We start from the raw sequence: 24,046 nt of genomic DNA on the forward strand, positions 1-24,046 counted from the left end.
AAACATAAAACATCCATAATCTCACTTCCAGGCAATGATTGTAATATCTTAGAGTCCATCTTTCCACGTATTTTTCTATGCATGTAAATGCCTGTATGAACGAAGAGCTCACCGTGCTGCGCATGCTAGTTTATAAACCTGCCTCTTTCACTTAATGATACGTTGTGAAGACCTTTCTATAGCAATTTATATGTTTCCATAACATTTTTAAAGGACAGCTTAATATTCATCATAAGGATATATCATAATTTTGTTTAACGAATCACCTATTATTCGATGTTTTCATTACATTTTAGCTTTTCCCTGTACAACCAGTGGTGTGATGTACCACGGCTGTTCTACCATCTTTCTACATATAAAATAGTGTGGCTCGAGGCCAGCAGCAACGCTTCCTGACCTGACACACCTCACCCATCTTGCCAGGCTCGCCGGTGCCGAGCATTGTCATGGTTTTTCCTCCCCCTCCTGACAGCCTGGTGCAATGGCTGCGACTGTTACCCCCGTTGCACACACCGGGATGTCGAAGTTCACATCCAGCAATTTGTCCAAAGTTTTATTCAGCTAGTCGGTGGGACCAGGACCTGCCCCCGGATTGTGTGGACGTCAAGTGCCGGCTGGTAAGCACTACACCACACTCACCTTGTTGGTGGCCGCCTTCAGCACATTCCCAGAACCGGAATTTCTGGTTGGGAAGCTCTGCACATTTGCAAGACCTTTGATACACAGCCTGTAATTGCGTTCCAGAAAAGCCGCTCCAGTCGGTAATCTCCTCCCGGTGCAGGTGTGTGCTTGTGCAGTGCGTGCCCCTACGACAAGGACGGCGACAGCAGCAACCCTCTTTGCGAGGGAAGGGCTGTAAAGGGGGCTGTCGATGGCCGGCCAACCTGCTGTGGTTGTTCTTGGCTCCCCAACGTCCCCTTGCTTCCCGATGCAAGGCTGCGGGCGAGGAGCACAGAGAGCGCCGTCCGAGGCGCCGCGGGGCCAGTGCAGGGCCCACCTGCCCGCCGCCCTCCGCGCCCTCCGTGTGGGCCGTGCTCCTGCCCAGGCCGGGGGGGTGGGTGGGGTGGGTGGGCAGGGGGGACCATCCTCTTCACCTTCGTGTAACAAGCGCTACTTTCTGCTCAGATCTTCTTCCTCTCCCTCCCCCTCCTTCCTGGGCTGGACTCTAATCTCTTGGATGTTGAAGCAACCGCCCTAGTCGGCGGCCTCTTGGTTCCGACTTGTCGTGGGCGTTGGCTGCCCTCTGTGCCCACCGGGCCCTGGCGGCGGCTGCAGGACAGCAGGGACTCCGGGGGCCTATGTGCCCCCCCGCCCCCCGCCTTCTCAGCGCCCCTACTCCTAGAGTTTTTGATCTAGGATCCCAAGGGAGCTCTTTTTATAAATACATTTCCAACTGAGGAAGGAGTCTTTTCTGAAATCACACGCCCTGATTGTGATTCAGGGAACTCGGTTTATCATACTGTTGTGACCCTGAGATGGGGGGCGGTGGGGACATCCTGTTTCCAAAATTCCGTGAGCAGAGTTTTCATCCACCCGGTTCACACACCAGTGCAGCCACACGTGTCTCCCGCCCAGACTCGTGTCGCCTGCACACATGTTCATTCTGGCACGTGAACGCACCCTGGGCGTTCGGGACCTACCGTTCCGGGTGTGGGCTCTCTGCACGGGACCCAGGAGATCGATGCCGTGTAGCAATTTGCTCTTCGCCCAAGCTCCGATGTGAGTCGCCGGCCGCCTGGCTGCGGTGGCCCGGATGCCGCTGGCCACTATGTGACTGTTGCCGCCCGTCGCCGCCCCCCCATCGCCTCCAGGCAGCAGCTGAGGGCAGCGCCGTTGTTCTTTCCCTGCCTGGGGACATCACGATCTGTGCCGCGGTGGGACTCGTGGATCTCGCGGATTCCTCGGGGACCCTGCTGAGCCTGGGGGGGGTGCAGGGCCCCTCACTGCCGACGCAGGCCCCCTCCGGCCCGCTGTGCTTGCAGCAACGCTCAGGCCGCACGGCTGGGCTCACTCGACCCCTCGGAACCAGGTGCACGGCCCACCTGGCCCGAGGCCTGGGCTTCTCCCCTGAGGGCCCCAAGGGGGCCGAGAGCCTGGCCTGGAAGGAGGGCCGGGGGGACCTGGGCAGGGGCAGCCCACGGGCAGCAGCAGAGCCAGGCCAAGGCTGTGCTCCCTCCCACTGACAGTCCTCCTGTGACCCCCCCCCCCCGCTCCTGTGAGCCCCCGGGGAGCCACTTAGGAATCAAGGTCACTGAGTCTCATTAAGTCAGAATCTCTGGTGGGCGCGGCCTGGACTTCACTTGGAATCCCCCGAGTGCTTCCGGACCATAGCTGGGGCCAGATCAGAGGCCGGAAGGATGACGTCTTGGACCTGGGGGACTGTGCCGTGACCATTCTCCAGGCCGGGGGGACACAACCACGCGACACCCCAGAGACTCTGAACTCCTCAGATAGGCTCAGGCCTTCGCGGCTGACGTCTCTTCTTCCCCGTGAGGCTAGCTTCTCCTTCCCCAGCGCTCAGCGCAAGGGCTCCCCTCCCGGCTCGCCATGGGCTCCCCCCACTCCTGGCGGGTCCCGAAGCACCGTGGACATGCCGGAGGTTGGCATTTTTCATGTTGTTGCTGGTCTTTCACCTTCGTTGAACTGCTTCTCTCATCTTGTCTCCTCCGGTCCTCCCCATGGTGCCTGCCCCATGTATGGATGGGTCAAGTTTGGTTATGAAGTTCAAGACCTTGGAGGGTATGTTAGACCAGAGGAAGAAACCTTCTGCAATGTCTACTTAGACGCATCAATGAAAAGGAAAAAAGCATATTTCTTTCTTGCACTGGAGCCCACTCTTCTCTGTGTAAAGTTATGGGAGCCGTGGTTCTAGGATGCTGGGGGCATGTTGGGGTCCCCATTGCATGCTCTGGGTGCCTGAGACCCACCTCCCGGGTACTTGGATTTCATTGGTTTGCAGTCTAGGTACTTCCACGAGCAGCAGTGCTCAAGGACCAGTCCTCCAGGCCGTGTCTCAAGCTGGGAAGTGTCCCAGGAACTACCTGCAGAGCTTGGTACCGGGCCGGGGCTCTTGGGCCTGCCTTGGAGATTCTGATTTGGCAGGACGGGGAGGCACCAGGGCCCCTTTCAGCAAGCGTCACACGGTGTTCCGATGGGGGTGCGCTTCCGACCACCCTTTGAAACCCCTGACCCAGGCCTCTGGTTCCGAGACTCCCTTTCAGAAGAGCTCGCTGACACCTGCGGGCAGGGCTCCTTCTGTCTTGAGTTGGCCAGGCTCAGCTCTTCACTTTGCATGACCCCAATATCTCCGCAGATTGACATTTCAGGTGTACATCCCCATAGGGTTTCCGTTCAGTATTAAATAGTTGTCATTTGTAATCATATTTTATCCCTCTCTTACTGGATTGCTAATCTATTTGGGGCTGAAACTTTATTTTAGTCATTTTGTTTTCACCCACTTATGTTTTGGCATCGTGCCTCGCAGCTAATATGTCCTTAATAAATGTTTGTGGAATGAAAGGATTACAAAAGCAGTTAGGTGTTGTTCCGAATCAGCAGCTTGCCTAATTTAGTTTGAAACAAAAGGTGGTCAAGAGAGGAGTATGAAACAATGACGTTAGTGAGAATTCATATCAATTTCTAATATTTTCGGTTAAAAAGAGAAGCTCAAACAATGGTTTAAGGGGCACCTGGGGGCCTCAGTGGTTGAGCGCCTGCCTTCAGCTCAGGTCATGACCCCGGGGCCCTGGGATCGAGTCCTGCATCGGGCTCCCTGCTCAGCAGAGTCTGCTTCTCTTTCTCCGCCTTCAGTTCTCCTCTCTTGCTCTTGCATGCTCTCTCGCTCTCTCTCTCTCTCTCAAATAAATAAATAAATAAAATCTTAAAAAGCCTCCAACTCTTGGTTTCAGCTCAGGTCATGATCTCCGGGGTCATGAGATCGAGCCCTGAGTCGGCTCCACACTCAGCTCGGAGTCTGCCGGGTTTCTCTCTCTCCTCCCGCCCCTCTTGCTCATGCTTGCTCCCTCTCTTTCAAATAAATAAATAAATCTTAAAAAGAAACAAAACCCACTTCCTTGAGGCATGTATTTTAATTGCCAAATCATGTTTTTGGTCCCTCCCCACCTAATATTTAAAATAGCTGCTCTCTCAGGAGACTGTGATAACTGAGGAAGATCAACAAAGTCAGGACGTGGAGTTTGCCCCACTGGAGACATGCGTGATCGTAACTCTCCTCCGTGTCTTGTCGTAAGTCTAGAAAGTACTCTGTGGACACGCGGGAGGAAGCTGTTGCCGTGTTCCACCGTTTTTCAGTCAAGATGTCATCCTGGGCTTCTAAGTCTGTTCCCCTTCTCCACTTGCACAGCCGTGAGGCAAGGAGGGATCGGGCCTTCAGGGCTGGCAGCTGGGGACCCCCCTTGCAATGCTCACCTTCTTCATTTAGCCATGTTGTCATAGTGAAGCACATAGAGGCTCAGGCCTGAGAAGTTCCTGGTCCTCCTCTGATTTCTTTGCACATTGTTTACAGTTCTGCTCCATTGTTCTGGGTCTTTCCACGGGTAGAAGCTCTCCAACTAGGAAAATTTGGGGCCCATCACCCTCTCCCCCCTTAGGACAGGATGGAGAAGGGGGCTTGAGACAAGGGCTAGAAGCTGCTCCCTGTCCTTCAACCAGGCACTTGGCTTCCTAATAAAGTACGTCACACGCCCTCTGAAATATCGTGAATCTCCACAATGGCAAGGCAAGGGTCAGCAACGTCTTCCCACAGAGGGCCGGGATTGCCTAATAAGGTAAGTGCCGCAGCTCACGTGGACTGTACAGTCTATGCAGCTCTGCCGTTGTAGTGAAGGCAACCACAGGTAACGCAGGCTAGACAAATGGTCGTGGGTGTTTCAATAAAACTTCACAGTTATGGAATGGACATTTGAATTTTACATAATTTTTATGTGTCACAAACTATTATTCTTGTTTTGCTTTTTCCAACCATTTAAAAAAATGTAGAAACCATACTTAGCTTAAAGGCCACACAAAAACAGGCTGCAGGCTGGATTTAGCCTGTGGTCTCTAGAAATAAGGAAGAAGGAATAGGGAAACGTGTTTTTCCATAAAGTGTAATGTGGTTTCCTCTGTAGACCCAGGCATGCAGGGGGTTGGCATGCAGAAGTGCCTACAGGGATCTGGAAACACACTGGTCTGAGTGTTCTTCTCTGGGAGAGGCCCCTGAACTAGGTCTAGCAGATTATTAGGATTTTAGGGTGCTTTCCTTAAATCTCCAAATAAAATATAAATTGCTCTCAGCTCCCCGTCAATTGACTGCTGGAGGACTGAAATCTTTGCTCTTTCTTTGGGATTACACAAGGAGTTACGCGTATTCGGCGCTCATGGGGCACAATGAAGGTGCCCATCGCTAGGCCATGGTGCTGCTGTCTCCACTCTTGCTGGACTATATTTTCTAAGCAACGGAGAACTTTATGCAGAAGAGGGGAACAAGTGGGTTTTTATTTTGGGTAACTGAGGATGGATCAGAACAGGAGTCTGGGGTTGGGAGTCTGTTATTTGGTTACGGCAACAGTTGACACAGTTCTGGTTTGACGGCAGCTTCTTTTCTTCTTCTTCTTCTTCTTCTTCTTCTTCTTCTTCTTCTTCTTCTTCTTCTTCTTTTCTTCTTCTTCTTCTTCTTTCTTCCTTTTTAAAGATTTTATTTATTTACTCATGGGAGACACACAGAGAGAGGCAGAGACACAGGCAGAGGGAGAGGCAGGCTCCCTGCAGGGAGCCCGATGTGGGACTCGATCCCAGGACCCCGGGGTCACTCCCTGAACCAAAGGCTCAACCACGGAGCCACCTGGGCGCCCTGGTTCAGATTCTTTATGCACATCCTTGCGTATCTCTCTAGATTGCGCTGTCTTCAAGGGTAGGTATTCTAAGGCTCAATTTTGATTCCCTCCACTCCCAGCCCCCTAGAGTCTCAAATATATATTTTTTCACGTTTTTGACACTTAATAAATAGTGTTTGAATTAGATTGTCCCCAGATGAACTTTTAGAATAAAATCACTGAAAAATAGATCACCTCCATCTTCACAAGCTTTTCACTGTGCTATACTATTGGGGTGAAGCAAGTTTCCTTACTTTGGCAGTAAAACTGATGACAGCTTTGGGTAAACCTGCCTTCCCTTCCCCCTCCTATTAACCCCAGAAACTAATTCTCTAGTCTGTTTTATAATGTATATTCATGACAATAGAATATTAAAACCACATTCCCAAGTCATAAATATTATAAACCATATTTTTACACGTTATTGCAAAGCCACTGTCTTTTGCAACAATTTGGCGTGGAATTATAAGTAGTGTACATTAAATTTCATATGCTCTTTAATTTTTTTTATCTCTTCATTTGCATGCATACATTTTATAATCATTCATTCTGGTAATAAACCCCACAGGATTTTAAATTGAATTGAAGTCCCAGATGTTTTAAAAGAATTTATGTTGCATAATTGTACTGGTTTGCCTGAAAACAAACAATAATGTATGACTTAAATATTCTGCCCAGGAGAGAAGTCAGACTCTTTCTTGAAAATCTCTGGCTTCTATTGACTTATGGCAAGAGAAATAGCCCAAAAGCTAAAGGGAATATAAACATGATGGCACAAAGGAAAGGGAGACAGTCTTGGCTTTCGAAAAATTCACTGTCTAGAACCACAGACGTATTTCAAGTGAAAATATTTGTGAATTAGCTCTAGAGCTTACTCTGCAGCCAGAGAAGGGGAGTTAATATATTGACCCAAATGCTTAAGGAAGGCAAAGGAGAAGGATTGTCCTCTCCTTGGTGGGAGCCACCTGAATGGACCAAGGTAGGAGGAGTGTTTTGTATTTGGAAGAAAGTCTCAGGGCTTGAATTTTGTCATCTGTTGCTGCCTAACAAGTTACCCCCAAACGTAGCAACTTGAAACAACATTTTTTTTTCCCTGTGGATCAGGAATCTGGGTGCAGTTTTACTGGTTGGTTGTGATCCAAAGACTTTTGTGAGGTTGCATGTGAGCTGCAGTCTCATCTGAACACTCACCTGGGGAGGATTCTTTCCTGGGCCCACGTAGACGGTTGTTGACCCGGTGTCTGGTCGGTTGTTTGCTGCTGGTGTCTGGAGGCTTTATTCTTCACGTGTTAGCCTCTCTGCAGGCTGCCCACGTACCCTTACAACATGGCAGCTTGCTTCCTGCAGAGGGGGTGACTCGACACAGAGAGAGAGCGAGAGCACTGAAGACAGAAGTCGCATTCTTTCAATAACCTACTTTCAGAAATGAGGTTTCATTATTCTGATATATGCTGTTGGTTCCCCAGACCGACCCAGGTACAACACACAAGTGGGAGCGCTAGTGGGTGGGGGTCATTGGCGGCTACCTTTGCGGCTGTCTATCCCAGGGCTGGACCAGGCAGGGCCAGTGACTCAGGACCACAACCCGAAGATGGCTTTGGAATCATTCCCTTGTTTGAAGACGGCCGACGAAGACGATGGGCCCGCTCTCAGCTGCCCTCCTATTTTACTGTCACCCAATGCCACATCTCTGCACCTGTTTCTCTGAGCTGAACCAGAATATGGAATACTCAGTGGAGAGAGCGCTTGTTGACAAGTCAGGAGTCACGTGATTTGGGGTTAAGTGTGCTTTGACCACCGATCAGGGCTTTGGAGGCGGAGGCTGCATTGTTAAATGAACACGGGCTGGAATTTAATAAGTTACACGCGAAGCCAGGCCTCAATTCTTACTGGTTACGTGATCGCAGGCAAGCCTTGTGGGGCCCAGTGTCCTGTTATAGGGAATGGGGGTCACATTTTGTATTTTAGAGTAGGTGAAAAGGCTAAATAATATGTCACTCTCCTTGCTCCTCCCTTGTGTGACGTTAAATTGTCACTTCATTCTCTGGATTGTGTCTTAGTGGAAAAATGACGACAATGGGAAATCGCTCATGGAGTCACGGGTGTGTTCTCCTTGGGGCCCAGGCACTGTGGTTCCTGGCTGTGCCTTCCCTGGTTATGCGGTCTGAGTGGGGGGCCCGGCTGAGCCTGGGCACATGAACAACCTAGATTATGGTGAGGACGGGGACCAGCAAACGCAGGGTGAGGGCCGGGCTTTTCCTTACGTGTGGAAAATATTTTTGCATGGTGCTAAAAGGGAACAAAGAAGGAGGTATGATTGATGGTTTGTAGGTTGCTGGCATTACAGAAATAAGGAAGAGAAAATCACTAGCAAAAAAAAAAAAAAAAGCAGCAAATTAAAAATGGTAAGTCCATCTTCTGAGAGTGCAGGAAATTGTCCATATTCGCAGTTTTAGACAATGCTCTTCCGGTTATGGAGCAGATGCCCCCAGCTCAAGGACAAACAGGGAGGTGGAGAGAGAAGGGGTTAAATAGGGAGCTCGTAGAATCCCAGTGGAAATAAAAGAAGCTGCCTTGCTGGTTTCTGAGGAGTGTGTTTGTCTGTTTAAGTCCTCTCTGGGGGCACCCGGGGGGCTCAGGGGGGTAAGCGCTGCCTGCGGCTCAGGTCATGGGCCCGGGGCCTGGGTCAGCCCCACATGGGCTCCCTGCTCAGCGGGGAGTCGGCCTCTCCCTCTGCCCTCCCCTGCGCATGTGTGCACACTCTCTCTCTCAAATAAATAAATAAAATGTTAAAAGTCCTCCCTGATGCTTTTCTTGACCACCTGCCCCGTGAACTCGCCCTTCATGTGCCCCAACATGACTGCATGAGCCCTGACCTCACCTCGCGGCCCCTCGGGCTCAGGATCCACCAGACTGTCTCTGTGTCCCCTTAGCTCACACCTGGAGAGGAGGGATCTTGGGAATTGGTGAGAAAACGAAGCGGCTGGCCTTGGGTTAGACGTCTGTGCCAGAACTGGTCTCAAGGCAGCTTTCTAGAAGAGACCATGAGAAACACGGTCAGCGAAGTCGCGCCCAGTAGGTCATTTCTCCTTAGGACAGGTGGCGAGTGTACAGAAAGCGGTTTGCAGGCTGCGGCTTTGCATTTAGGAGAATAGTGGGAGGGACGGAGGGTGTGAGACGTGTCATGTAGAGGAGCAGCAGGTAGCCTCTCTGTCCTCCCGGGAGTGACAAATCTGAGGATGGGAAACGAGGGAGTTTCTTTTTTCTAGTTCCTGAAATAACGCATGTTCCATAAACCAGTAGTTTTCAGACTTTGAGTTCATGGAGCCGTAAGTGTAGACAAGGTGCTGACATAAGGTCGTGGACTTTATATTATGCCAAGAGAAGATCTAAAATCTCCAACAATCACTACTTAAAAAAAAAGAAAAAAAAAAAGGACATTTCTGCCCCAAAGAAATACAAAGGACTTATTCTCAGACTATCAGAGATTCCTGGAAATGGGAATACCTTGAGCCTCCTGAGAAACCAACCCTGTTATCCTGGCTTCTTTCCTGTTAGGACGTGCAAGCTCTTGAAAATCTTATTCCAGGTGGACATGAGTTGACGCGTCCGGACTCATCGCTGACTCGTTTTGGGGAACTGTTGCTAGAGTTTGAAGGCGGACACCGACCGCAGAGGCTGGGGGAAGTCACCCAGTAACGGGATGAAGAACGCTGAGCATCATTTGATCATTTATTCGTGTCACTCGTGCACTGAACAAATATTTGGGGAGCAGCGCTATGTGGTGTAGATACCAAACAACTCAAACAAGATTATTAATTTTAGCTCATTGCTGAATTGTTTTTTTTTTCCTAAAGCACTGTGCTTCCTACTTACGCCCCTTTTCTTTTCAAATTGGACAGATGGTGGGGTTTAGATAAAACCCGATTTTTAAACATGTGGAATCAAGACTTTAAGTCGGGTTTTTCAGGGAAGGGCTTGTGGCCACAGTAAACCTCCAGGAAAAAAGAAAATAGGTTGAACTAGCCATCGCTATCGAGATGTAAAGAAACTGCCTTTGTTGGTGTGCGGAAATGTAAAGCCCGACTCGTTTTGATTAAATTAACTCTTTAAAAACTTCTTTTACACTTTCTCTCCCCACCCCTTTTGGTAGATAACAGTTTCATAAAGGCATGTATGTGGAAACCCTTTTTATTTCAAGGAAGACTGCCTATGTGGCCCTATTTTTGTTCAGAATGATTTCCCGCTTCGTGCTTCAAGGCATTACCCGCATCATTTATGTGGGTGTCTGGAGAATTTCTATTTCTTAAGATTTCTGATCATGACCAAATTTCATTCAGGTGCTGCTCCTCTTCAAATAAAAAAGTTGGGATAAAACCTTTATCTTGGTTTGACAGAAAAAGTGAAGGGAGAGATGTCCCAATTCTCTCGGTTTCCATTAACTTTAAGCAGAAGCTTTGCCTGTGGAAAAGGAGATACCCTGACGGCGAAGAGAGCGAGCAGGTTAGTGGCTTTCCGGCCACCGCGGAGGACGTCGCTCACGAGCACCTGGACAGCCCGGGGTCCAGGCCCACGGGGGGCCGCGAGCACCGAGCACCCCACACCCTGCACCCTGCACCCCGGGCCACGGGCCACCTGCACCTTCACGGGGTCGCCGTCTGAGCTCCTTTCCCCGCGCTCCGGCCCCGGTGCCCACAGCTTGTCAGCGTCCACCTGTCGCTGTCTTCCCGGGTCACACCCCCCCCACCAAATGCATTTATGGGATCGAAGAATCTCCATGATATTACATTTGGTTTCAAAGTATGAAGATTTCAGGAAATAGGGAAAAACAATTGCTCAGATGCCACTTCCCACAGGAAGCCAGGGTTGGTTCTGGGCCCCCTCCCCCTCCCCCCCATCCTGGCAAAGTAGAAGATGCTGTTGGGGGGGCTCCAGAGGCCCGCGTGGGGCCGGCGGTGAGGGCCAGGCCACCGCGTGCTCAGCGCCGCCGTGGCTGGGAAAGAGTCTGAGCGGGGACAACCCAGGGATCGTCCCAAGGGGAGCCCTCACTTGAGAGGCAGTGGCTGGATGCGTGGAGCAGAGGGCCAAGAGCGGGGCGGGCAGGGCCGGGGCCAGGGCCGGGGCATCGGCGACGCCGGGCTCACCCCCCCTTACCTGCCGCCCAGCCCTGCGAACCACAGGGACCCCGTGGCCCTGTGACCGCCCCGCCTGACCCCGGAGCACCGGGCGCCAGCTCTGCTGCTGCAGGAAACACAGCCAGGCGCCGTGTGTCCCCCGAGGCGAGCTGCTGGCGCCGGAGTCATGGGTCACCCGTTGGGGACCCACGCGCGGCGGCAGCCGAGGCGCCCAAGGCTCTGCCTGGAGACCAGGGATCCCGAGGCCGAGGGCAGCTCCGGGGCTTTGCTGGGCGGTTGTCCACCTACTTTGGGGAATGGAACCAGGAACTGGGTGTTTTTTGTTGTGAGGCAGCCGCCGGCGCTTCCCCTTGGAAAACTCGGCTCCCAGAACCTTCTCGGCACCGTGGCCTCAGGGGCGGAGGCGGCCGGTGCCCGCAGCCCCTCTGCACCTCCCTCCCCGCCCCCGGGACCCCCAGCAGCAGAGGCGGCCCCCCGGCTCCCCATCCGCACTCAGGCCACGGCAGGTCCTCCCGGGACGGGCACCGAGCACCCTAGCACCCCAGCCCCCGCGGCCCTGCTCGCCCCATGGGGACACCCGGGCTCACCCCGGGTCAACAGGCTGGCTCAAGTCACGCGTGGTGCATCCCTTCTCCACCGCCCGGATAGGAATGGTCGTGGATCCTAAATCCTAAAAAGCTAATTCTGCACCCCCGGGATCCTTCAGGCCCCTGGACGTAATGACGGTGCGAGGGCCTTTGGGGATAAAGGGGAAGCTAGGCTATTTGATGCTCCTCCTGGGGTACCGCTCCTGCCCCGACTCCCCAGCTTCGGTGCTGCTTCCCCCTGGCTCACCTGCAGCCTCCTCGCGAGGCCTTCCCCACCCCCACCACCGGGACCAGGTGACTTTTGCAGCAATTACCTTAATTAGTATTAGGATACTTTGTACCGAAGGAGCAGAACCAGGCTTCCCGTCCTTCAGCGCCCCCACCCCGAGCCTTGGCTCCCCCCACGCCTCCCACCCGGGACGTGGCCTCAGCGTCTGTCTCAGGCCGAGTGGGCCTGTGACACCAACGCAGGCGGGCGCGGGCTCGTGAGCAGCACCTGCCGGTTCCTGATGGCTCTGGAGGCCGAAGTGCGAGACCAGGGCCCGGCGGGCCGCCCGCGTCTGGGGGCAGCTCCCTGGGGTCTCCGGCCCACGGCGTGAATTCACCCCTGTGGTCTCACCCCAAGGCCCCACCTTCGAATCCCGGGGTTGGGATTTGAACATGTGAATTTTGGGGGCAAACAAGCACGCGGTCTGCAGCGACAGGCGAGTCTCCCCTTGTCATGTCGCTATGTCACCGCGATTCCCTACTACGTGTCGGGTAAAACCAAACTCTCCAGCCTGGCCCAAACCCCAGACGAAGAGAGAAAGGATGATATGAGCTTCCCTTTTTTTTTTTTTTTTTTTTTTTAAAGAGTGCCTTTACCAGTAGGTGTAGATTTTCTTTTTTAAGAATCTGCTCTTATGAATGTACAATGGCCCGAACTCTCACTGGACATTCTCTTTCTTTTTTCTACTCATACTGATGAGGGACACTTTAATTTTTTGCCATATTTTCCTCAGATTTTGTGTGCCGGTTTTACTTCCCACACCTTTGGAAAATACCTTTGCTAGTACCTGTGACTCTCTTTAGTTGGGGTTCCAAGCCTTTTTAATAGGATCGTGTTGTCCTCTCTTGTTCCCTTCCCTCCTCCTGTTGCTCCTCCTTGTACCAGCTCTTGAGCCCGACGTGCCACGGGTCTCCTCCTCCTATTTCAGCCATCACAGGTCTTTCATAGACTCACAGCCTCAACATGGTAGGGTTGAGTGGGACCTTCGGCAATCAGGGCCAGCCCATCATCCTACAGATGAGAACACTGAGGCTCAGAAAGGGACGCAAGGTGGCCACCGCGGCAGGGGAGGGGCCGGAGGGGACCCTTGATCCTCAGTGCCGCACCCCCACCATGGGGCATCAACACCACTCAACTTTCTCAATTTCTTTAGCACATCATGAGCCCCTTCTATGATTAATTAGATTATTAATGTTTCCTGTAAGAAATTTAAGACTGGGGCTCCGGGGCGGCTCAGTTGGTTAAGCGGCCAACTCTTGGTTTCAGCTCAGGTCATGATCTCAGGTCACGGCATTGAGCCCCGCGTGGGACTCTGTGCTCGGCGGGAGTTGGCTTCCCTCTACCCCCCACCCCTGCTTGCAGGCACGCGCGCGCTCTCTCTAAATACATAAATCTTAATAAATAAAAAATAATAAACAAACAAACAAACAAATAAATAAATGAAAGAAATGGAAGACCAACCAGGTTTCCCTGTTTTCTTTCTCTTCTCTTCCTTTACTCAGGGAATGTGGTTAGGGTGCTTTTTTAGGTCTGAATCGGGTCTGTAGATCCGAATTGTTTGGTAAATTCAGGTCAATATGCAGCTAGAAAGCAACCAAAGCGCGTCATGCACTGCTCGGCTCAGAGAGCAATGCTGATGCCCCGAATTCCCCGACGACACAGAGACACTGAGATCCAACACCTGGCCTGGCTGAAGTGGACTCCCTGGTCTTTCCCTGGGCCATTCTGTCAAGGATTGCTTTGACAGTTCTGTGGAAAAGGAAAAGGGACAATGTTGCTGATCTTAAACAGGACACAGATGACAAATAGGAGGTTAACGCCCACGAATGGAGCAGTTTGTGAATAGAATTAACTAACTGAAATGGGTGTGTGATGCTTATGACCTTCATTTTTCTTTTTTTTTTTTTTTTTTTTTTAAACTTTTATTTATTTATGATAGGCACACAGTGAGAGAGAGAGAGAGGCAGAGACACAGGCAGAGGGAGAAGCAGGCTCCATGCACCGGGAGCCCGACGTGGGATTCGATCCCAGGTCTCCAGGACCGCGCCCTGGGCCAAAGGCAGGCGCCAAACCGCTGCGCCACCCAGGGATCCCTGACCTTCATTTTTCTGTTGTGTTTTTTTGCTTTTTTAAAAGATTTATTTATGAGAGAGAGACTGAGAGAGTGAGCACGGGGGCTGGGGGCCGGGGAGGGGCAGAGGGAGAGAGAGACAATCTTTTTTTTTTTTTTAAGATTGTATTTATTTATTCATGAGAGACACAGGCAGAGGGAGAAGCAGGCTCCATGCAGGGAGCCCGACGTGGGACGCGATCCTGGGACCCCGGGGTCATGCCCTGAGCCGAAGGCAGGTGCTCGATCGCTGAGCCCCCCAGGCATCTGGAGAGAGAGAACCTTAAGCGGCTCCATGTCCAGTGCAGAGCCCGATGCGGCTCTCGATCTCATGACCCCGGGGTCACGTCCTGAGCTGAAATCAAGAGTCGTGGACACTGAACCGCCTGAGCCACCCAGATGCCCCCGTTTATGAGCAGACCATGCTATGGTTTAAATAGAGGCTCCCTTTCCAAGAAGTGATATATCTCAGCCCTGAGAAGGGTCATCCTCCTGCCCAGGCCCACACAGTGGCCGACTCAGAAGGGGTGGGCTGCGCATGGCTCAGTGCCCGCCGTACAGGGAGGACATTACATTTATTAATCAACTGAAAACAATCCCTTTCCTGCTGTCGGAGGCCCTTGCTGAAGCTGTGGGCGTGTTCTGAAAGGCTGGTTAAAGACCCACGGCCCTTTGATTGTGACACTAAAGTTTTTTCTTTGGTTGGTTTTACTTCCTTTAGTTACGATAAAGCGGAGATCAGGTGACAGTTGCGCCAGTCCAGGCATTGGAGGGGAGCTGCGTGCCCCGAGCCGTGGTTAGGAAGGCCCCTGGGGGGGACCGTTGTCTGTCCAGCCTCCATGCCATCCGGTCGTCGTGCTGCGGAGCAGACCTCTGGTGGCCCGTGGGCCGGGCGCCTCACAGGAAGCGTAGCCCTACTCAGGTACCAGAAATGCCACCACCCGCGGGTGTTGCAGAACGTGATTCCAGAGGTAGGCGTTGGCCAAGTGTAAAGCACCCCACGGCTCTGCTGCGGCGGAGTGGGGTTCACCCTGGGGCTCGATGCCCCATGCCCCAGGCCGCAGGGCGAGGTCCCCAGCTCCCGGGAGTCCAGCTGGCCCCCCCGGGAGGCCGGCGCTTCAGCAGGAGGCTGACGCATGGGAATTGTTTGCTGTTTTCAGTTGAACAACTGGTTTACCATAATGGAATTCCTGATCAGTGGACCCACCCAGTGGGCCCCTCTCTTTTTATAATCGCAGTTAGTGCAGTAAACAAGGTGCCAGAAGAGGTGCCGGGCAGCGTGGCAAGAGCGTGCCCTTCCCATGGCTTCCGGAGTGCGCAGCTAGTGGCGCCCAGGATGCGGACACCAAGGAGGCCACCTTGGTCAGATTGCTTGTTCTCACGTGGCCAGCATCTAGAGCAGTGGGAACAGGAAATTAGGACGCTGCAAGGGGAGGCCCATTGCTTTTTCTCAGAGTAATCTTTACATTTTTTTTCTCTTATTGCTTGAATGATTTGCACTTGGCGAGCTGCAGTGCTGCCTCCTTCGGTGACAATTCAGGGAGGCTCCCTCACCTTCAGGATCTCCCAGGAAGCGGGGGTAACACTCAAAAGAGCTAACGACTGGTGGGATGCACGTGCTGGCCAGCGGGATCGGGCCCCGGCCGGGAGCGTTAGCTGCAGGCTGAATAGGAGCCCTCCTGGATGTCTTCTGTTGCGATAACGTGGGGTTTGTGGGGGACTGTCCATAGCTAGCGGTTTGGAGTGCTCATCTCGGGGTTCGCCAACTTGGTGGAGATGCCCAGATGATTCAGTCTGTGGGTTGCTCCCCTGTTGCCTGTTCGTTCCAGTATAGGTTTGCATTAGGGGTTGAAAACGCATGGACAGCGCGGCGTGTTGGCACAAGCTCTGGATCAAGTGACCAGAAAGCTCTGTATCCATGTCCCAACCTGCTGCTGACCAGCAACGTGGGCCTGGATAAACCCATGGCCTCACACTTTATTATAGAACGAAGGCCCTGGACCAAAAGCCCTCTCGGTTCCATAGTTCGTTTAGATTTGACACCCATGCTTGCTCATACGTCGTGAACAAAAAGCCTTTCTGAACCTTCAGCCTTCCGAGCCGTGGAAGGGCTTGGTCTCCTCTGCGTGGAAATCCGCGATGGCTATGCCGTCGCCCCGGAGGAGGACTTTCTCCTACCTTCATAAGATCCGTATCTTTGGTGGTTGGGTACCATGAAGTAAATAAAGGAGTGTCGTGAGTTCAGGAGTTCAGGCACCTGGTGTTCTATTCCGTCTTATAATATCCTGTCCCACGACCCTGGCGCGGTTTCTTAAATGGAAAACACCAGCCCGGCGGGAAGTCTGGAAGCGGCGTGGTGGAGGGAGGTGCCTGCTTCATCGGCTGCCAGCCTCACTCTGCAGACTGCAAAAGACGAATAAGAGGGATGATTTTGTCCCTTTTTCTACATCTCTTTGGTATCAAAGAGCTGGCCTGGATCTGCTCCTTACTGCAAGGGGGGGTAAGCAGACTCCCCCAGTGCCTCTGGCTCCGCGGCCGCGCCGGCCACCAGTCATCCTCTGCCCGCCCCTTCCTGCCACTGCATTTTATTGAGGGTTAAAAATCGATTTCCTCAAGACTGTGGCAAGAAAGAAGCATTGTTCCTGCCTCCCTCACATGTGGGTAGGTAGACAGGGCTGGCTTGCCAAGTCCACATCTCCGTGTGGGGTAAATTACTCCTTCCACTGATCATAAAATAAGCATCTGACATTTCCTGCAAATGCTCTCTTTCTTCATACAGAATTAACCTGCCAAAAACATTGTGTTTACAATCTAAATATTTGGATTATAAGCCAAAAGGGTGGGGGAGTCTGTCGTCCTCCATATTATGCACCGTGATGTGTCCAATGAATGTTAATCATGATAATAATAAATAATCAAAAAATAACATGTGGAGGGGGAACGTGTGAGGAGTCAGGAATGGTGAATCGAATCGGTCTTGAGAATTGTTTGGAGGAAGAAATGAAAAGATGCCTCCTCGCCGCCCATCCCGTTGCAGATCCTCTCCTGGTTTTAGGACCGAGAGCCAGGTGGGAATGGCAGGCAGAAGGGTGACGTTTCCTGCGGGCCCCGGCCAGGCGCAGGGTTGACAGCCCGGAGCACCGTCCCTGGCCATGGAAGCCTAGAGTCGGGGTCCGCGCTCCGACGGTTCTAAGCGACCTCTCCGAGCCCTGACCTCGTCCGTGCCGCGCGGCTTTTCTGAGTGTTCAGTGGGACAGTGCACAGGAGCCCTAGTGAGGACTCACCAGGTGAGGTCAGGTGAGGACTCACCACGCTGGGCGGTGCCCGGGCCGTGCCTCCTCTCCCGCGCGGGGCGGCCTGCTTCTTTCTGGGATCATGTCTCTCTTCTTCGGGACAACAGCACTTTCAAATAGTCTGACCTACTGTCTCCACAAATCAATAAAATAACGGAGAAATCCCAGCAATTGATAAATAGTAACCGAATGGGTCCAAGCAGGAATACGATGAAAATACACGCGTCACAGAAACTGAGCCACCGGCCCAAGGACTTCGGGGATTAACGGGGACACGTGTGCGTGTGGGGCCACGTTCAGGCAACGGTGTGCATGTGTGTGCTGTGGTTTGCGCGGTGAATTCGGAGAACACTATAGAATCTGCGAGTTGGGGGCAATGCAAAGTGATGCAGGCCAAGGCGGGGCCGGGGAGGAGACCGCGATTTCCCCAGGACTATTCTATGGAGGTAGGTAATTTAAAATGAATTCGGAATTGTGTCAGAGGGTCGGAATCGTTTTCTTTTAAGTTTCTGTTTTATTTCAACATCAGAATAACTGTGAAGGGATGACCGGCATTTGATTGGACACGACACTTCGTAAGGAATCATAAAATCAGACCGAATTAAATTTCTAGACACAGAAGCTGTGTCTAGAGTTTTGATTTGAAAATGATGGTTGACGTACTCATCATCAAAATTCCCGAAGCACAAGACGTCGTCCACGCCGAAGACACACGCAGGAAGGTGCCATGTCTTTGTCCCTGAAATGGTGGCCACACAGCACACATGACTCACGCTCATGGAGGTGCGTCCTAGGCCTGAACTCGGGGACCTCCTTCCTGGCTTTGTGTTCATACATGGTGATAAAGGGAAAGCATCCTCAGAATTTTAAATCATGATGCCCCTCTGGGGGTTGAGATAGAAATTTCACTAACAATGATGGAGAGTAAACCACCCTCGGTGGTGACGGAAGGGACGAGCTGGTCTGTGCATCTGTGGTTGTGACTTGGAGGTGGCCGGAGAGCTTTGGGCGCAGTCGCGGTGTGGGACAATGGTGGCTGGTGGCCTCCCTCCAACCCAACCGCGTTCCATCATCTGGAGAACTGATGTGCTCGTAGGAAGGTGGTGAGCAGAGGACCCTGAAGGGACAGAGAGGGCTGGGCTCTAACACGAGCGTTCAGGGCTGTGGGCCACCTTGGACGGTGGCCGCACGCAGAACCAACAGGTAGGATACTCTGAGCAGCTCCTCTTGCTGTGATCTCATGTTGACCAAGCCCTTCCCGATGATTAAAGAGTCGCCTATTTAGATTTCCAGACAGGAGAATCTGTACTGAGCCGCGTTTGGAGCGTCTAAGCACCCTGGCATATTGTGGTTCTTTTTTTTTTTTTTTTTTGTAAATTTATTTTTTATTGGTGTTTAATTTGCCAACATACAGAATAACACCCAGTGCTCATCCCGTCAAGTGCCCCCCTCAGTGCCCGTCACCCAGTCACCCCCACCCTTCGCCCACCTCCCCTTCCACCTCCCCTAGTTCGTTTCCCAGAGTCAGGAGTCTCTCATGTTCTGTCTCCCTTTCTGATATTTCCCACTCATTTTTTCTCCTTTCCCCTTTATTCCCTTTCACTATTTTTTATATTCCCCAAATGAATGAGAACATATGTTTGTCCTTCTCCGATTGACTTACTTCACTCAGCATCATCCCCTCCAGGTCCATCCACGTTGAAGCAAATGGTGGGTATTTGTCGTTCCTAATGGCTGAGGAATATTCCATTGTACACATAGACCACATCTTCTTTATCCATCATCTTTCGATGGACACCGAGGCTCCTTCCACAGTTGGGCTATTGTGGACGTTGCTGCTATAAACATTGGGGTGCAGGTGTCCTGGCGTTTCATTGCATCTGTACCTTTGTGGTTCTATTAACTGCCTCAGTGAGGAGGAGACAGAAGTGACTTCTTCTGTGCCGAGGAGGAGCAGAGTGAAAAACAGGCTTTGGAGGGCTTTGGAGTCCCAGGCCTGCTCTGTCGAGGTCCCGTACATACCTCCACCGGCCCATAGAAGCTTGACAGGGGCGTAGATACGTCTTCATCCTCTGGCGTCCTGGTGTGCGCCTGTGTAACATACGGGCTCGTGCATGTGTGCGTTCTGAGAGCACCAGCCCCCAGCAGTGTCCCTTCTCGCTTCGGGTCTTCATAAGCATGCCCAGTCCCCAAGGCTGCAGCACTGGGCACAAAAGTAGCCTCTACGGCGCCAAGGAGCAGGTCATAGAGCCCCAAGTAACCTTCAAGCACCGATCACTGTGTTCGCGTTACACCGTGTTCTATTTTCTGGAAGACCCCTCGTCTTCCAGGGGGATGGATTGTTGATGCCAGTTATATTCCTTTAACACATTTATTTACTGATGAGGATGCAACCTATTTTCTCATTGAGAAGCAAAACAAAACAAAACAACTGTAGACCGACCCGAAAAAGCCAGAGCCTCCGTAACTACCACCATTTTTGTTCCCAGTGCTCCAGATTTTGGAGAGTTACAGAATCAGGCTTCCTAGTTAAAAGGTTAAAAGGGACCCTTCAAAAGGGCCTTCTATTTCAAATGAGAACAAAAAGAAATCCGTTTATATCAGCACCCCGTTTACACACGTGTGTACACGCCACCGGTAGACATGGACGCATACACAGAGCTGAAATAAAAGCTCAACAGGATGATACTTTGCTTGCTGCATGGTGTGTAGGCTGATAGGTTTTATTCTATTTCATGAGGATATTTCTGGTCACTAACCCCCTCAATTGGTTTTACAGTCGGTAATGGAGTACGTGTGCGTGCACGTGTGCGGGTGCGTGTGACTCACTGAGTTCGACCCTTACCCTCTGCTTGAATCCTATCCCTTAATTCCTTTCCTCTCCCCACTGTAGGAGCAGGGACCCGATGGGAGGTGTCCTACGTACCTGTCACTGGCGGGGGGTGCCCTGATGAGTCGCGCAGAGGGACCCGGGGGAAAGCAGGCAGGCTGGCGAGGAGAGTGCCAGGTGGCAGGCAGCGCCGGGCACACAAGCAAGCCGGGTAGGCACACATGCAGCCTCAGGCAGAGCCAGGAAGAACGTTGCCACATCCTTAGAGGTCTTCCATGCTGTCGGCTTCTGCGAGTTGTCGCGCTCGGATGCCTGCACCCTGGCACGGCAGGACCCTCTGGGGACACTAGTGCTGTCGTCTGCACGCGAAGGCTGCAAGCCTGGTGTGCGTTCACCTCCTCTGGGGACATGCTGTTTCTGATTTAATAATGATAACAGGAACAACGACGATAATGAAAACCGTTACAATAACCTCCGCGATTTCCTGGGCAATCCGTACGTACCAGCACGCGGTGCACATTCTCTTATTTAATTTTCACACCGACCCTTGTAAGGGGGCCCTGTTTTCCGGATCAGGAGATGGAAGCTTGCCGAGACCTAACGATTGGCTGCTGTCGTCCCACTAGTAAGCGGCGAAGCTTGGGTTTGAACTTCCGTCTGTGCAAGCCCGTGTCTGCTCAACCCAACGGCAGTACGCTCAGGTTTCATGGAGCCGGCCAGATGACTTCAGATCCGAGGGACCGCGTTCCCTAGGAAGTCGTATCCACCCTGCCTTCCAGGGTTCCTGTGTTTTCTGAAACTGATGTCTATTATCTTGTTATTCCAGAGACATGCGGAGAAGCCAGAAGAAAGATAGTAACCTTTCTTTTAAAAAATGTTTTTTTGAAGATGAAGGGGGAAGTATGACATTCTCTAAAGGGAAAGCACCGATATTTCTATTTGCCTGCCACCTGGATACCAGCTAATGTTTATAGGGGCAAAAATCCATGCATCATATGTGTGTTTGCACTTCTATTTGCAGAAGATTTTTATTTAGGAAAACTCTTTAGTAAATCAAAGTGTAAACAAAATCTAGCTTTCGTATTGTAGAATGCAAAATGGGAAATAAAAACATAATCGTGAAAGGCAGACATTTATTTACATAGTACGACATTATAATCACTGTGATTTAGACCATGGGCTTTACTTAAGTGAGAGCAAAACCCCGGGAATATAAGTGTAAGTCCAACTCTTTAATTTGCTAATTACATTTCCCGGTGATAGAATGAGGCTTATCATCGGTGTGGGCGGTGTTTTATTATGTTATTTTATTAATATGTGAGGAAGAGGCTATAAAGATGGTGCAATATTCCTACTTAATACACAGATATTTTAAGCCTGAAGTCAGTAATTATGAATAAAATTAAAATCCGTTGCATATTAGTTATAGAAAATAATATACAAACTTAATTATATCTTCTAGGGAGCAGTTGTTAATTCCAGTCCGGACTCTTCATCATTAGAGAAATGAAATATTGGACAAAGCGGTAAATTTGAAGAAGAAAGACAGAGAGTGGAATCATAGACCTTCAGAGCCGGGTGGAGGGCCTGACGGGCCCTGCGTGAGCAGGTGGGGGGGGCACGGCTGATGCAGGCAGCTCGCACCTCCAGGCCCTGGACAGCCCCTGTGGGAAAGCCAGGGTCTCCCTACGTGCAGGTGGCGAGTTCCTCCGGATTCGGCGTTCAACCGAACGACTGTCTTGGGCAGACTCTGGACCTTAGCGCAAAAAAGGGGCCTAGGGGACAGCAATCAAGAAACCGAAAAGCAAAATGACAAGTTCTTCGTGATGGAACCACACACGACAATACCTCAGTGTTTCAGTTTGCACGTCCCGTGGCGCTACGGAAATACGACACACTCCGGGAATCCAGAGGAGCTCCCTACGCGACATACCAGGGTGATGCCTGCTGTCCCATGAATCACGACTGCCTTCAGGTCGGCCTCACGGTGAGCGCCCTTAAGCACCCCAAGTCTCTGTGGCTACGCACACCAGCCTGGGGTAAAAATAAGACTCTCTCCAGGCTGATGACCTTCCCGTGAATCAACAGAATTTCTGACAGTAAGCCTGCACACATGGTTTTCTCGACACGTGAGCCACTTGTTTTTGAGCTAGAGAGACATGCTGAAAGCCTCAGGGAAAAATAGCACTTAAGCATAAAAACAGCCTTTTCCATTGAGCAATCCGTCCCTGTTCTCATAGGAGAGCTGGAGCCATATGTGTTAATGGCCTCCACTGTGTGCTTGGAGTTACGACGGGTGAATACCGACGACCCCAAGGACCTCTGAAAGAAACGCAGACGGACCAAGCCAGGCTTTGCCCTCCCCAGAAACCCAACCCCCTAAGCCCCAGGTGACTTTTTTCTCTTTTCCATAAACACCTCCAAAAACTAGCAACCCTTTATTGAGTAGGGTTCTCTGTGTGCCAGGCTTTGTGCCAAGTGCAGGACCGTACGGGATTTTTGCGATGACCCCGTGAGAAAGTCCTTAGTACCTCCGTGGTACACATGGGGCTTGGAGAGGTTAAATGATGTGCTCTGACGACACAGAGCTGACATATAGACCCAGGCTGTCGAGAAACACGATCCCCCTCTCAACTGCTCAGCAAGTTAGAAGTAGCGTTATTGCTTTTATTATTACCCCCTTTGAAATAATCAATCTTAATTCCGAGTTAGCAAGTATTTTCCCTAATATCAGATCACCAGCCTGGTTGGTAGCAGAAGAATTGATGGGCCCTGGAAACCTGACATTAATTCCGGACCCCTTCCTTCCTGAGCTGAAAAATATCGAGAATCAGGCAGCGACCTTTATTTTGCCATTTGAATGGATGTACTGTTATTTCATAATAGAATGTTTATGTGCTTTTTTACATCAGAAATGTGCTTCATTATTTGGTAGTTTTCTGACTCCTGGATGACATAGTGGCTCTTCAGCTGGTGAAGACTGATTATCTCTGGTTTATAACACTGGAGCTTAATTAATTTACATATTCCTTATGGGGTTTGGAGAAGAAAATTCTTAAAAGTTAATGGGCTAGTTTTATATTTAGTCAATATATCTTTAGTACAACTCTGGGCAACAACATTTCATGTCACACAGCTTCAGTGCAATAATAATAGTAAAAGGGAGGTTGTTGATGGCTTGAACCAAAGCTTACATTCTGGCTCCAAGCTCTTTCTTTCTGTCTCTTTCTAAGGAGCCCGATCTTCCCGGATGGAGGGATTTCGGAGGCCCGGACGAAGGGGAGGTGGAAGGTAAAGGTACCGGGAACGCAGGTGACCAGGATGTGACTGGGAAGTTGGTCATTGGTCTTCGGCCTGTGTTCACGTTTCTGCTTTGCGGCTTCGTAAGGCTGTTTGACCTCGAGCAGCCAGAACCCCTGGTGTCACCGCTTTCAGATGCGTAAAGCAGGGATCACTGTTCATACCTCATGAGGGAGTCGCTGCGCCCAAGGCAGGAAGGAGCTCAGTAGACGTAGCCACTACGGGGAGCTGCTTGCGTAGGAGGCCTAGACCCTGGCTCTCCACGTGAGGGCCCGCGGCCTGCTGCGGCTCAGGAGGCCGAAGGGGCTGGCCCGGGCCGCCACCGGCTTAGGCTGTCCCATGAGCTCATGGCGCAGGCTGCACTTACCGGGGTCACGGGGGAAATGACGTGCATTGCAAATCCCAGGATTTAGGCAGGGGTCATTCATTTTTCACGTCGATGTGTATCATATTGAGCGTGCAGTGGCCTCGTCATCAGCACGTATTGATTTAATGTGACTGGAATGTGCAAGGCAGAGCTTCTCTCCCCCGACTGCGAGTCAGGGCTGGTTCTCGAGCAGCGCGTCCGCACGGTGGAGAATATGACATCTGGAAAGGGAACAAGCAATGGGTCTTCCCGAGAGCAAGTGAGAAATGGGATATTCTTACAA

General features: G+C 51.5%; 3 long non-coding RNA genes across 6 annotated transcripts in view; 2 read left to right on the plus strand and 1 right to left on the minus strand.

Moving 5' to 3' along the window:
* The window catches only part of LOC140622336 (uncharacterized), a 31,093-nt gene that overhangs the window by 4,636 nt on the left and 2,411 nt on the right, over positions 1 to 24,046 (plus strand). Inside the window, exons 2-4 of one of the 4 annotated variants that reach the window (XR_012022112.1) lie at positions 21,559 to 22,083; positions 22,337 to 22,486; positions 23,330 to 23,387. This is a non-coding gene — a long non-coding RNA (uncharacterized lncRNA). Of the gene's footprint in view, positions 1 to 21,558; positions 22,084 to 22,336; positions 22,487 to 23,329; positions 23,600 to 24,046 lie in introns of those variants that run through there. The other 3 variants (XR_012022111.1, XR_012022110.1, XR_012022109.1) reach the window with 3 other exon arrangements.
* LOC140622338 (uncharacterized) lies at positions 1,100 to 9,697 on the plus strand. The gene is made up of 2 exons (XR_012022117.1): positions 1,100 to 4,787; positions 9,432 to 9,697. It is a non-coding gene; the product is annotated as an uncharacterized lncRNA (long non-coding RNA).
* On the minus strand, positions 7,019 to 9,085 carry LOC140622339 (uncharacterized). Its single transcript, XR_012022118.1, has 3 exons — positions 8,755 to 9,085; positions 7,400 to 7,582; positions 7,019 to 7,286 (listed from the first exon to the last, which is right to left on the minus strand). It is a non-coding gene; the product is annotated as an uncharacterized lncRNA (long non-coding RNA).

The sequence above is a fragment of the Canis lupus genome, chromosome 31 (genome assembly GCF_048164855.1).
Source record: "Canis lupus baileyi chromosome 31, mCanLup2.hap1, whole genome shotgun sequence".
NCBI classification, from domain to species: Eukaryota; Metazoa; Chordata; class Mammalia; order Carnivora; family Canidae; genus Canis; species Canis lupus.